Source organism: Camelus ferus, chromosome 1 (genome assembly GCF_009834535.1).
Source record: "Camelus ferus isolate YT-003-E chromosome 1, BCGSAC_Cfer_1.0, whole genome shotgun sequence".
In the NCBI taxonomy this organism is placed as follows: Eukaryota; Metazoa; Chordata; class Mammalia; order Artiodactyla; family Camelidae; genus Camelus; species Camelus ferus.
Genome location: NC_045696.1, coordinates 78,033,414 through 78,049,249, shown reverse-complemented (window position 1 = coordinate 78,049,249; position 15,836 = coordinate 78,033,414). Strand labels below are relative to the sequence as shown.

The 15,836-nt window shown below is 34.2% G+C and overlaps 1 protein-coding gene and 1 non-coding gene across 12 annotated transcripts in view; both read left to right on the top strand.

The window, feature by feature from the left end:
* Positions 1 to 15,836, top strand: part of NAALADL2 (N-acetylated alpha-linked acidic dipeptidase like 2) — a 1,180,690-nt gene that overhangs the window by 706,447 nt on the left and 458,407 nt on the right. The gene's annotated exons all lie outside the window — the stretch shown is intronic.
* TRNAA-AGC lies at positions 5,999 to 6,070 on the top strand. Its single transcript has one exon. It is a non-coding gene; the product is annotated as a tRNA-Ala (tRNA).

The following is a 15,836-nucleotide window of genomic DNA, read 5'->3' as shown; positions in this document are numbered from 1 at the left end:
ATACAATGAAGAGAGGAAAGGAGTTCACAAACCAAGACTGCTGAAAACAGTCACATTTGAAATACCTAACAGGATTCCCGCAAGTACCTGGTGTAGTAAATGTGACATAATGATTAAAAGATTGAGATTCATATATGTTTTAAGAACATATGCAAATAATGGCTCATGTATTTGCCTTGTGTGCATGGTAAAATTTCTAAATTGTTTTTAATCTCTTACTAGTCTCCAATATATTTTATATATTAGCCTTGCAGGCAGTTTTACAGAATTATTCAGAGAATGCCATATAAAGAAGAGAATTTGCATTGACTTCATTCACACTTACTGAAAAATGTGCTACCTCTCTTTTCCCAATCAGATATTCTTTCAATGCTTTTATCTTGAATAAAAGCACCAGACTTTGGCTTATTGGTCATCTATAGTGAGTTTGCCACTAGGCACAAATTCCTAAATCATTTTAATGAGAATTAACAAAAATAAAAAGCAAAGCCCAGCACATGACTTTTAGGCACTATAAAGAATTTTGCCCTGGGCTTCTTACCTAAAGTCTTTAAGGAACTACTCTGATGTATAATTTAAGTCATAGGCATAGAAGCCAGTTATTTACCTTTATAGCAACTTTAAAATATACCTGCACTTTGAATGATGGAAACTTGGTATGTGTGTGGGGAGAGTGATTTTGTGACCTGTCTGTTTTTAATTTAGTAGGTTCTAGCTACAGATTACTCAACTCTTTGGTTTGATCCATGGGTAATTGTTTTCATCAATTGTCACCATCTCTCAATGGAACACAATAAACTGAGCCTCTACAAATGCATGGTCAGCATTGAATTGTGAGTTGGGACTTTAATCTTCTTTTGACGTCCAGGGACATCATAGGTTTACCGGATTCACTCTGGAGTCATTCTGATTATCCATTCAAGAAATGTTCACTGATCATCAATATGGTAGACTTTGTGTTAGAGCGCAGATATAAAAAACTAAAGGGAACTTGGATACTTCTGTGAAAGGATTTTGTCTCCTTGTGATTGTGCTGGCAGAAAATGAAGGGTTCAACATAGTCCTCCTAAGTTTTTATGTAACCATGTTAGTACGTCAAAACAGATCATCAGCTCTGATCACCAGAATAAAATCCCCAAATAAGATATAGTTTCATGTTCTAGAATATTGTATCGTGTGTGTGTTTTTCTTTATTTTTTTAATCAAGAACGTTGTATCTTGAGCTTCAGTTGTTACTGAACCAAACTTGGGTCTGTTGACCCACCGAGCAGCAAAGCCAATTTACTGATACGGGGTTGTGGTGAAGGTCCTTCCTTCACCTCAGCATTTATTTGTGAGGAGAATGTGCCCAGCAAGGAGAATGGGCAGCTCAAGCTCAAAAGATTTTGATGGAGTTCAGGGAAGAGCTTTTAAAGGCAGCATTTGAGGTGAAGGCTGCAGGGTACATGGCTTTCTTCTGATTAGTTGGTGGTGAGATAACTAGGTGATGTTTCAGGAATCTTTATCATCCACCTCTGGTTTCAACCATTTTGGGGTCTGAATGCTTGTGATCAGCTTGTAGGCATCACCACCCACCTGGGTGGAGATTAGTTTCCGTGGGGCAGCTCAAAGATACGCATCGGATTGCTACCTATATTCCTCAACCAGGAATTAGGACTCTGTTTTCTCCTTGAACTGTTGCTTAAGCTATCATTACTTGTCTTGCTTGACTACTTTTCCTTTGCTTCAGTGTTCCCTTGCTTCCCTAATTAAACTGCTTATCTGATCGTTGGAACTCAAGGAAGGTCTAGGAGACTAAAGCCTTTTCTACAAACAAGGAACAGGAGTGTGTTGTTCATGAACCACTTCATAAAATAGTATTTATGAACCAGCCATTTGATCCTAAGCAAAGTGACTTATCTGGCCAAGTTGCTTTTTTCTATTTGTCTAATTTGGATAGTACGCTTTTATCATGTTCTTTCTAATTTTTAATGTTTTGTTACTTTTTAAGATAAATCCTTATTGTGGTATCACTAACTGTGGGCATTTCACATTTTTAAATTGTCTTGTGTTGCTTATAGAGTATCATCATATCAGACCTTACTTTAGTCTGATTATTGAGTCCTGATACTTGATGTTAACATACCCACTTGCGGATTTGATTTTGCTGTATTTTGTTATACTCATAGTAGTGTAGATAGAGTCACTTATCTTACAGCGAACTAATGTGTGCCTTTTACACGATAAATATTTTAATTTCTCCTATGTAAAAATCTGGCATTGTCACATATGATGGATTCTGAAATTTTAATGCCTATGAACACATTTCCTCCCTTTGAAAAAGTGGCTGGAAATAGTTGCAGGTTAATATTTGCTAATTATTGTATCCCAGACCTTAGAACAGTGCCTAGGATATAGGGGGGCCCCAGTGAGTACATGTTGAATGATAGCTAAATTAATGAATAATGCATTTAATTTTATAATTTTTATAAATAAGACCTAGAGGAACAAAGCAGCAGAATACTCACATCCAACTATTGAATTTTCCATGTTCTCTTGCTGGGCTTTATGTATGTTTTTAATGAAACTCTTACCCATTCAAAACCAGCTTGTGGTAAAACACCTCTGTGTGGTGACCTTAAGGATCAATGGACCAGGCGGACTTGGAGAGCTTATGTTGTTACTGCAAATCCTTAGACGTGATATTCCTGAGCAGACACTTTGATTTATCTCACTGCTTTTGAGCTCAGATTGTTGTATTTTAGTTGTGGCTTTGTGGAGAATGCAGATCACTCTTCATGAACCTGGTAAAATTCTGTCAAAGGACTTCTAATAATTAATACTTTTCTTTACACTTTAAAACAAGAATGTCAGAAAAGGAGAGAACAAAAAAGTTCTTTAAAAAAAAGTTCTTGTCTTTCGTTTAGAACTTTGTATTTCTTAGGTTCATAATGTCCAGTCTTAAATCTAGAAAGCCATAGAATTTTCAGATCTGTTTGCTCACTTCCCCTTCTAGCAACGGTCCCCTCCTCGCCCCCTAGGATCTGCTGGGGTGCCCTGTTTTTTAACCCAGCGTTTCTGTTTTCTTTCCAAAGTCCTGGCCTTCTGTAAAGTTAAGTCTTTTCTCTCAGTTACGTGTTATGCATTTCCATACTGGATTCATTTACATCAGGATAAAGCTGAATCATTTTAATTTAACTAGGAAAACAGTCTTAGGACTTAAAAGATCAACTTTCATTTATATGGAAAATGCATTTCTGTGGAATACCTTTTAAATGAGGTGCAAATCACTTTTTATTCTTATCCTTTTGTTAAATCTTTGTGTTTCCTTAAACTACCTTTGGGGCTGTATATTGGAACATTTGTAAGTGCGAGCAGAATGAAGTGTAATATTATACATTTATTTATCGAGGTTAAGTTTTAAGTCAATCCTATCAGAGTAATGATAACGGCGTAAGCATCAGCGAAGTGTGTGGAACAGCTTAGACGTGACTACAAAAACGCAGGCAGCTGTCTTTTCTGCTTTGCACTCTTAAAACTCCATTAATTCCAATTTCTCTGTTACACATTTCTGATTCACTGGATATGAAAACTCATACTGAAGCACATTCAATTAGTTGTGATTTAGTCTATTCATGTAACGAGGATGGGTGAAGAAGAGAAAACAGGAAGAAAATAATTACTGAGATAGAGAATTTTGGCAGGATTGGTAACTACTGATGTAAACCAGAAAAAATGTGAATGATGAACAAAATAATCCTTCCCCTTTGTTAAGTGAAGAATGGCATTTAGCTCTAAATTACACCACCAGTGGCCACGGACATTCATTGTGGATTACTCAATAATGTTGACACTTTCCTAGTCTGAGGATCTGAGGTTCTTTGCTTTGAATCTGAATCGAGAAAAATACAAAAAAGATGTGCAGATACCGTAAATCCAGTTGCCCTTCCAGTGGGGGACATCGTTAGCTGATTAAATCTACTCCTGGCCAGCTGTTAGCCAGAGGCGTGAGGGATATTTTAATTTACTTTAAGAAGATAAAGTGTAGAATGAATTTGATCATGAGGATGCAGAAAGCAGTAATCAATCTTAAGGTAAGAGGAGCAAAAAAAATTTCTCATTTTTTTATGTGGGTAATTATTTAAGCAGTCTGAGTTATCCAATCTATAATTGTCCTTTAAATTTTTTTTTCTGTTCAACCTTATTATTAAGTACTATAATATTCATGGAGGTGTAGTGAACCACATAATAAGAAATAAGTAATACTTAAAGGAGAGGAAGTAATTTTTTTTTTTAGGTGAATGAAGGGCAAGATTGAATCAAAGAAAAATATTTGTTTTACTGATGTGTATTTTAGTGGATTAATTTTTAGACTATTTTTATTTGTCCACCTTAATTACTGACAGTCCAGGTGGGGCGTAAGGGATTTTGGAATAATAATTACATTTTAGTAACCACTCTTTAGGGTAGTAAACTTTTTTAGTAAATGTTTTTTTTTTCCTATTTGAAATATATCATGTTTAACATATACTTCTAAGAAAATGCAAATATTATGGAAATTCCTCACCATATATAGGTTCAGTTAATAGAATATACATTATAGAAAGGTAAAGATATATATTTTTAGTGTATTAAATATTTTGTATTACTAAAAATATTCATACTTTAACAAAATATTTAGAAAAAGTTAGCAGAGAGATTTTGTAAATACTGGGGCAGTAGGTCTGCTACTTACTCAAAATAAGTTTACTCACAAATGTTAATGTCTGTCTGTCTCTCTTACTCTCACATACATATGTACATTCCTGAATATTCATGAGTGGAGTTAACAAAAAGATAAAAGAAAATTAAAGGAGGGCAGGGGAAAGGGAAGAAGTATGTTTCACAAATTAATTGAAAGCAAATATGAAAAGCAATAAGAAGATTATTGAGAATAAAAGGCATTGATAGATATGAGTGATCTGTAGATACAGGTTGAGGTGGAGATGATGTTTTCTTTAGAATACTTGAAGAAGCCCCCTGTCATACAGCGTGAGGGAAGACTCATGGGTTTGGAAGACAGGCAGACACAGTTCTCTCTCGGCTCCACCACTTTGTGCTAAGAGATGAGTGAAGTTACTTAAACTTGTGGACTCAGTTTCCCCATTTGTGTAAGAAAATAACACTCATCTTCCTGCATTACTGTGTAGATTGAAGTGCAAAGTGTATGTCAGGATATGGGCAAATAATAAATAATGATTGTTACTTTCTACGGATAAAACTTAGAAACCAGTACATTGTGTAGCAATCATGCAATTTTTAAGGCTGCCAGAACTAGTTTCACACTTGAAAAAGCTTTTGAAATTTGCATAGTGTGAAGGAGAATACAATCAAAAAGATTTCCTGTGTATCAGATCAAACTTGGTTTTTCCACTTTCTAACTCCTAAAACATACACCTAGCCCTGACGTGAGTCTCTTTATCAGATAATCTCATGGTTACACGTTATTAGTTTCCTTTTAAGGTTTTGTATAGAAATTAGGTTATCATAATTTCTCTTAAACTACGCCACACATTGAATAATTTGGCCTTCATTCCCATTTTAAAGTGTTTTTTTAGGGATCATACTACTGGAGAAGCTAGGTAATGACAAGGATTGTGACATTTTGCACTGATTAGGCATGAAAACTACAGCAGTTTCTGTGAAAATTTTTATAAATCTGAAATGGTGTCTTTTTCATTCATTTCATTGTATTTATCTATTGCATGGCTTTACTATGCTTCTTGCTAGATGTCAGTTAGGAAGCCAGTGGGGCAGCAGTGGCGTGCAGGCTGTGGTTCAGCATGGGGCTTTCGTTCTGCTCCAGAAATACTTGTATAATTACATCAGTAACCCAAAGGACATCTTAATGGATGGCTCCACAGAATTTGAAATTATTTTTCTACATTAGGATGAGAGAAACCTACACAACCAAATACAGATTATGATAGTCTTAGTCTTATTTTACTTTTAATGAATTTAAGGACAAATATTCAGAGGGGAGGGTATAGCTCAGTGGTAGAGTGCATGCTTAGCATGCATGAGGTCCTGGGTTCAATCCCCAGTACCTCCATATAAATAGATAGACAGATAAATCTAATTACCTCCCCCCACCAAAATTAAAAATAATTGAAAAAATAAAGTAAAAAGACTTTTTTAAAAAAGAAAGAATATTCACTGTGAGTTCCATAGGAAAAAAAAAAAATATATATATATATATATATTACTATTTGTCCAAGAAGGAAGAGAAAGGGAAGTTGAAGAGAAATGCTGGTCCATGTGAGTTTTCATTATCTGTCTGGTTCCTTTCATGTCCACCTTAGTCATGAAATTAGGAATCATGAGCTTTTAGATTTGCAGAAATGAACTGGTTAGTAGGTAATCTTCTTCCCTTCAGCTGTGCAGATATAGAAAAAACTGCCGTCCTTTATTTTCCATTATCTTCTCTCCAGAGAGGTTACAAATGTATGCAAGGATGTCCAAATGTTTATGACCTAAATATTCAAAAATTACAACCCTCTGTAAATGTCTGATAGGATGCCCCTCTTTGCAGACTTGACTTTTATAATTGAGACAAAATGGCACATGCCTGCAATAATTTCTATATTAATTTGGCATTGTTTCTTCCCATTGTTGGCTTTATTAAAGGCCCTTCCCCTTGACAGCCTCCTGTTTAGTTTGAAAGAGAAGCCAGTGCTCATTTCTACTCACAGGGTGTGCTCGGCAGCTGCTGGACCAGATGCTCCAGTGTTGGACACTTTGTCTGATTTGAGTCTAGGGACATGATCAGGCTGCTTTTGAAATATTTAATTTATCCACATGCCACAGTCTTCAGCATGCTGTCAGTTGTGATGAATTTGTTCCATATCTAGTATTTTCAGATATTACAATGTGCAAATACTTCACCAGATCCATACATTAAAAATATATGCGTTTCAGTTTTTTTGTTGTTTTCTAGTTCATTGTTTTCTGCTTCCATATCAAATAATTCCTCTTCCTCATTAATTTTGTTTATTTTTCTAATGTATTAAAATGGGAACTAAATTCCTAGGTAAACTATATAAACTATAAATTTTTAGCTGAATATAAATTGCACTGTACCTCAGATACTTCATTTTTATGTAGTCTACTTTTTATTGTGTTCCAGATGCTTTTCACTTGCTCTGTGATCCAAAGTTATTTTAGAATAAATTAATTTTGTTAATGGTTTTAATATTAATTTCAAGTTGATTAGATAGTGGTAAATAATGTGGCCAATAAAAATGTAATTTTTAGAATTTTTAAAAGATTTTCTTCATGGCAAATTTCACATAAAATGATTATTGGTGTGTGTACTCTGAGAAATGTGATTCTCTATCTCAAGTTTATTATTTGTTTAATTCCTGTATATCTTTACTTTTTTTTTTAACTTTCACAGTTTTTCCAATTCTGAAAGAAGTAGCTTTCTCATATAATTCTGTTTGTGAAGTTCTATCTTGCATGTCTGAGACCATATTTTATTTTGCCATTATGTTGTTTAGTACATTCAGGTTTATTGCATATCTTTGATCTGTTTCTTTGATGTTTTTATCATTCTGTAGTGTATATCTTTGTTCTTTAACTTATTTCAGAAACCAAATAATTGAATTACTTCTAGACAAAGAAAAAATGCTTCCATTGGTAGAGAAATACTGCTTCTAAATCTTAATTAAAGTAACTTCTAATTTCAGATGTTTTATATGAATTTGCCTCTTCTGGCTTTTTAAAAAAAATTTGCCAGTTGTCTATTTGCTTATCATTTTTTCCCGTCAATCTAATTTTTTTGTAAAAACAAACAAACAAAAAAAAACTACTGCTGGAGTATCAGTCCCTTGTATTCAATTCAAACATCTCTGATTTTAATGGGATAATTCATTGGTTTTCTTTCAGGGCAAAATTTTATGTTTTTTTCTTCTGCCTTAATGTTCATTATTTATCTTACCTTTTTCCCGTTATTTTCTGATTTGATGTATTCACCCAACTTTTTACGTGTACACACTTTTTCTCTTAAATATTTTTGAGTTCTTCTAATAAAAATGTATATTGCAGGATTGATAATGACAGTGAGACTATTTTACATTGACCTGTTTGAAAATATCATAATATATTATTCCATTTATCTTGTTGATTTGCCCTGTATAAGGCAAGTACTATTAGGAAAGTAGATGTAGATAAACTTTGGTCCAGTGCCAGGATGACGTCTGTGAATTCCTCAACAGGTGGATGTTTCTCCTTCATAAACTCTACCCCTTGAAGAAGTATTCATGTTTATTTCATTGCTGGGCAAGTCCACTTTTTGCAATGTTGTTTTTATATAAAAGTCCAGAACTCCATACATAGAGATACTGTCTAGGACTATTCTAGAACCACTGCTCCTTAATCCAACCTCATATCCAAAGAACAGTCTTTCTGAAGATGAAACCATTTCATTTTGAAGCTTCTAGGCTTAGATACGTTGGGACCATTGGGATCTCAAACTGAATGCTTATATAGAGCAGTTGAAAACACAAAGGAAGGGAGCACAGAATCATTTGTTCTGCTCTTTGCTCAATAGTGTACTCTTCATGCACGTTCAGTTTATTTTTTCATTTTTCCTATTAGTTTAAAACTAATGTTTATATTTTCACTACAACTACGTAACCATGGGAAAATTACAACAACTGAGACATGGTTTTCTTAAGTGAAGAAACAACTGAAATGCAAACAAGAAAAATGATGAGATTAATGAAAAATCTCCTGATGTGGTTGTGACAATTAAATATTAGTCAAGAATTGAGAAAATTCTTTTAAAAAATATGAATACAATTTAAGAGTATTTTTGATAGTTTTCTATCTCTTAAAATTTAAAAAAATGTTCAAGTGTGTAATTTATGCCTAGTGAGAGTATGTAAAGAAGTTGTGAATAATAAAGATAAAGGTATAAGGTATATTCTTGGACCCTTAAATATCTTGAAGTTTATGTATGGGATATGTAATCAGCTATGAACATTAGATAATATAATAGAATTGCAAAAGATTTGGAAGCATGTATTTCTCTAACAATGGAAGCATTTTTTTTCTTCGTCTATGAGCAATTCAATTATTTTGTTTCTGAAATCAATTAAGTAAAGCTTGTTGAGTCTGCTCAGCCCTTGTTTCCAGGGAATTGCAGTTCAATTTCATTTTTAATTAGAATTGAACATTGTGGATTTCTTAGCACTGGTAAGCAAGATCCAGCAATAAAGTATGTACTTAATTTGTATTAAGTTTCTGAAATTTAGTGTAGAGAGTGAGCAATATGTCTAGTTAATATTTAAACATCTCACAACGTTCTGTTGTAGAAGTTTCCATTTATAAAAGCTGTTGTTCTATAACAAATTACTTCTACTTTCAAATAAACCTGTTATCACAACATGAGCAAAAGTTATTCAATTAAAAGAGAAAACAAAGTAAAGTAATTATTTACTTGTATTTGATGTGCACAATAGCTTTTAAAGCTTCTAGAAATGCCTAAGAAAGTAAAAACGTTAGCTTAACAATCATTTTTGCTTAACTATTACTGCTTTAGTAAAGTACAGACATATTGTGATGAGATAGATATTTCTTTATAGGAAACTATTCTCTCACAAGAGAAGAGAGACTTCCGTTTTCTTGTGATAAGCCCATGTGGAAAGTAGCCATGACTGCTAAGATCAGTTGCACTAATGTTTTTTCCTTTTTTGTTTTCTACACCTGTTTCTGTTTTGTGTCTTTTTTGTTCAGTGGTACTCTAATCACATTGGAGCTAGTAGAGAATTGTACATCCAAGTTATCTTTATTTTTTCCCATGCACTCAGGTATTAAACTTGATATTTCTCTGGCCGTCATCTTGTCTTAATATAGTACTAGAAGAGAGAGAAAAAAGTAGGGGAAGTTTGCGGTAGTTGCCTCAGTCACCTAGGATACAGTCCATTGAAAAAATACTTTGTACTATCCTCCTAGATACCTATAATGAAAAAGGTAGCAGGCTGACTTAAGAGTTAATATAATTTTCCAAAGGTAACCCAGAGTCTGAGGGACTTTTGCTACCTTACCTATATTAAAAATACCTAAAATCTGAATGAATATATAGTTTTTTCTTTGCCCAAAAGGGAGTAGTGATTCTCAAGAAAATCCAGAGCCTTTCCAGGCCAGGGGAATGGAAACTCTGACTGTGACCCCTGATGGGTTTGTACTGTAAGAAGATGTCAATTTCTGCCAGACAAAATTGCAGAGACAGCATATGGTGATTTATAAACGACACGGACAAGAGACATGCACTCTGACTCTTGTTTGACAACTACGAATCTTTCTAATTAGTGACGTTAGAAAGGGTAATATGGAAGTTACTTCTTTTCTGATTAAATTCTCTGTAAGGCATATGCATCAGATTTGCTTCCTAAAAAACGAAGCTACAAATAATCCATGTCCGTGTCTGTGTCAATCCTTTAGCTTGCCTTGACTGAGAACTTCCCTCAGCTGTTCATGTCTGGTAATGGATGTTATGCCTAGCTAAAATCTCATATTTTGTATAATTAATTAATTTCAGGAGGGGTTGTGAAACTGTCTTGGTGAAGTAGACTGGCTTTTTTTTTTTAATGGAGAAAAATAATAGGATAACAAAAATAATGTTTTCTTGATAGGTCAGGAAAATGTAATAATCATCCTAATTCTAAGAGATATAATATATTAAATAATAATTATAAAACTTCCTAATGCAGTTTGGAAAGACAATTTATGACTTGGATTATTTTAGGATTTTTTTTACTCTTGGTTCCTTTCATCTAGCAAGACAAAAAGCAAAAGTAATAATAAGTGAACGACAATGCAAGAGTGTCTTGAAGTTATATGAATATTTACTTTTGGAAATAAACTCAGGCAGTTTCATCATTAAAAATGTCAAGGAAAACTGTTTTCAGGATAATTAAGGGTTTTTTGATTGTTTTGGGGTTTGTTTGTGTGTTTTTTCCTCCTGATACCATGCCCTAACCTCAGACAAATGCAAAAAAAAAATTGCATTCCCTAAATTATCAACCTGGTTCTCCTCTTATTCCTTATCAGTACCATGAAAAACAAAGTAAAAAGCCTCACACATTATGTAGCATTTTACACTCTCTAAATCCTTTGGATATATTACGTCCTTTGACTCTACCAGCCATTTTGTGTGACTGGTGGGGCAGATGTCATCTCTTTGGATGGATGAAAAAATTGAACTGTGTGGCTTTTCAGTGGCGGGTTCAGCATCCCTCACCTATTGGCCGGTCCAGTTCATGACTAGTTATTCTTAGTCCAGGGCTTTTTCATCTGCCATGTTGCTTGCAAGACAAGCTACAGGGAAAATAAAAAACAAAAACATTCAGTAAATCCAAATGTGTTAGTAACAGCTTCAGACATCAAATAACACTTGCAAGTAGTGCAGGATTTGAAGTATTTCTTTGGTAAATCTTTCAAAGTAATTTGACGTAGGCTTTTTAAATGTTAATATTCATTTACTTTCCTCTCATACATTTTCTCCATATCCACCCACCTTGGAGAAGATACTTATAAAATTTTCAGTTAAAAAAAACACTCCCAAAACTACTTGAATTAAATTTTTAATGTTTGTATTATTATGAGTCATAGTGCTGTAAATTATGAAAACATTGACCGTCAAGTATACATCTAGTCACCACAGTTTTTTTTTCTTTTATATATAATAAAATTGGGAGCTCTGCATAATATTGCTGTTAAAGAAGCAATTTTGTAGGCAGTAGAAATAGAAATATTGAATATTGTTTCATATCAATACATTGAAACATCAGAAAATTACTTGTCAGTAATCTTAAACAACAGCCAATTCATGAGATATCTTTAGAAATATTTTGTTCTTTTTTAATTGAAGTATAGTTGATTTACAATATTATGTTAGTTTCAGATGTACAACATAGTGATTCAGTTATGTTTTCCTGAATATATTCCATGATAGGTTACTGCAAGATACTGAATATAATTCCCTGTGCTGTAAAGTAAACCCTTGTTGCTTATCTATTTTATACATAGTAGTTTACATCTGTTAATCTCATACTCCTAATTTGGCCCCCTCCGTCCCTCTCCCCTTTAATAGCTGTTAAGTTTGTCTTCTGTGTCTAAGTCTGTTACTGTTTTGTATATAGATTCATTTGTAGAAATAGTTTATTCATATTATTTACTATCCATGGGTTTATCTATATTCATTATGGCTTTAAATATTGCTCTTAGTTAAGAATATTGGTAACATATGTTAAATTTTTTTTTAAATGGTAAATTTTCAAAGGCTCAATGATGTGAAGAACTCTATAGTTCTTTTCCTTGATCTTGTATATTCAACTAGAAAATTGCATAATCCCAGAGATGTATGGATGTGGGCATGTGCGGCTGTGTTTCTGTCTCTCCACTGCCTGTCTCTTCCCTCTCTTGTATACTAATATGTATAAATGCAGAAAATACTGAGTTGGTAAATCAGAAGTTTATGTCTTTATGACCTAATTTCTAAATATATATATATAATGCTAATATTTTTTCTGTTCCTTTTGAACATGATCTATTTGGTTCAAAAGCAATAGCATGTCTGCTGTTGGAAGGAGAAGTGCATATAGTTGGTAACATCAGCAATGCATTTGCTAATAACAGTTGTGTATTTATTTCTTAGTATTGGCTATAAGTAATGAGATCATGTTAGAGAAATGAATAAAGTCAAATAACTCATTAGAATTTTTGGTTCATTACTCACCTAGACAGAGGAAAAGACCCCAGGTCACTGTGTTTCCTATCCCAATCTCAAATCCCTCTCCCTGAAAATAAAATGATTTCGGCTAATACTTGCTGGCCCGCACCCTACCATTGCATTCTCAACCTAGAACCTGGAGTAATGGATCCATATTACCTAGGTGGATCCACCATGGATAGGGAAGATGACGAGTGGGAAGATAAATTACAGCATTCTCCTCAATATTTTGAAGGTACAGTTGGTAAAATAACACATTTTTAAAGATTTTTTTAAATATTAGGCTTCTTCCATGCAGCAAATATTGCAGTTTGTCAAATAATATAATACGAACTTTAAAAATGAAAAAATGCAGAGTCACAATGTTTTTCATTATTGGGAAGCAATATGGTTTAATGGGAAAAGCACAAGAAAATAAATTAGGAGAACACGTGCCTTTAGTCTGAGACCTACTACTAACTATGTGATCTTGATCTGATTATCCTTATCTAATGATTACTTCATTTGTGAAGTAAGAATAATTCTATAGGGCACAATGAGATATTACTTTAAAGTGTAATAAAAAAAAAACTACGTGAGAATACTTTATAAAATAGGAAATCTACCCTCTCTCCCTCCCTATCTTCCTTCCTTCCTGCCCCTGTGTTGTAATGATGACAGTTGAGGATTCTTTTCAGAACTCTGACAACAGGTTTTACTTTCTGAATAACTTCAAGTGTTTTTTCTTTTTAAAAGCAGAAGGTCATTGCTTCTTTTTAATCTCCCTAGGATTATTTAAATAACTTTGGATACGTCGAGTAAAGCAGTTTGAAATCCAAGTAAAGGTATTCATTTGGTGGAATCGAAGAGGAATGCTATGATTATGCCTTGTATACACTCAGCCTGATTACAGTGAATATTCCTCACCATAATAGTCTTTTTTTTTTAACACAGAAAGATGAATTTATTTCTGAAATAAAGCAAATAGGAATCTCATAAACCCCACTAATGGCATCCTAACAATAAAATACAGTAAACAATTAAAGAACCAAACAACAAATCTGTTAATGGAGAAAATAATCTCAAGAAGAAAAAATAACAAAAGTTGAGCCCTGAAGTCAAAATACCTGCTTAAGAAATTTTATCATATGTCCAATGTATTGATTTTTCACATATATCAGGGCTGTTTAAGTGAATAAGAATATACCATGAAATGTAAAATTATTCTTTTACTAGAGACATGAATCCTTAATCTAAAATGCACACATTCTGTTGTTTTAATACATAATAATCCCCACTGTGTCACTTTGTAAAAATCCAGATCTTTTTAGCAATCTAATAAACAGATATATAATTCACACAGTATTGATTTTAGTGTCTTCTCAGAAAGCAGATCACAGCAAGATGCATCTGATGTGTTTTATAAATTCACCCTTTAGCCAGTCTATTTGTCTTTGTAAAGGATGGCAGTATAGTTGAAAAGAGAGGTGTGTTTTAGTGAAGAGTTCACTAGACCTGGATTCAGGGAACTCTAGTTTCATCCCTGATATTACCACCTATTAGCTCTGACCCCACGTCAAGCTCCTGACCTTCCTAAATCACAATTTCAGTGACTGGATAATGGGAATTGAAATGACTTATATCAAGCCTCTGGATAAAAACTAGCAAATAACTTCTGAGACAGTATCTGGCCCTTAGTAGTTGTACAATTAGCACTTGATGATTTGGCTTGAAGATGACTCAGAAGACCTCAATTCTAATGACATTATTTTCCTGTGCCTTTATATAAAAATTTGCTTATATTTACCTTCTGTGAATGTATTAGTTTGCTGGGGCTGCCATAGCAGAATACCCCAGCCTGGGTGCCTCAAAACAGATTTATTTCCTCACAGTTATGGAAGCTGAGAATTTAAGTTCAAGGTGTTGACTGGTTTGGTTCCCCCTGAGGCCTCTGGTCTTGGCTTGCTGTGGTCACCTTGCTGTGTCCCCACATGCCTTTTCTCTCTGATGTCTCTCCCTCCCTCTTCTGGAAAGGATCCTAGCCATATTGGATCAGACCCCACCCCTGTGAACTCATTTAACCTTAGTTACCCCTTCAAAGGCTCTATTTTCACATTTATTCACATTCTGAGGTGTGCGGAGTATTAGGACTTCAACATACGATCTTAGGGGGACGCAACTCAGCCCATAACAATAGATCTTAAATTTATCTGTAAAACTAAGGCTGTCTCATTATGTTACATCTGTTCTTGTTTTCCATGTGAAGACTCAGAAAACTTTTCTAGCTATGGAGGCCAGAGGAATGGTTCTAATGCTGGACCAATGTTTTGAAGAGGCTAAATCACTGAGGAAAACACAAGCTTCCTCCTTTGGTTCTTGATACCAGGTGGTAGTTCAGGGATCTCATGCATTGTGACCTGTGAAAACAAAGAGCAAGGCTGACATTCAGGAGGTTCAAAAGGGTCAGGTGACAACTTAGTAGCATCACTAGGTAGATTAGAGCCTGGCTGCAGAATTAACCAACCACAGTTCCCTTCGTGGACACTGTGAAGGAGTAGATTGTCTAAGTGGCCATGGCAACAGCATCCTCTTTCTGGAATGGAAAAGATGATTCAGTTGAAAAGTGAAAGCCAGTAAGCAGAGAAGTTAAGTGGTAGAAATCAGAGCAAGGTCCTTTGTCTTTTGTTCTCTCTGGCTTTGATTTTCTTTCAATTATTTTTTCCCCCTGAATATCTAAACACCATGAAGTCACCCAGTTCCCACATGCTGTCTGTCCAAGGTGACAGGGATATAAACCTATGTTGGACCATTTTCAGGTACCAAGCTACTACCCCTGAATAATTCCTACAGAGCTTTTGATTTTGTAAGATCTGTTCAAGATGATTGTTGTCTCCTGCCCATGATTCTTAGTATCATTTATTTCTGATGTGATTATTTGGTGACAGATAACTTTATATACTATACACAAGAAGAAATATATTAGGATGGTTTGCAGTAAGAAATATGAGATCATATTTCTTGGTCAAAGACATTTTATCTACAAGACCCTGTCAGTAAGATAAAATTCACATGTTCAAATCCCTGCAGGCTAGTCTCCACTCTT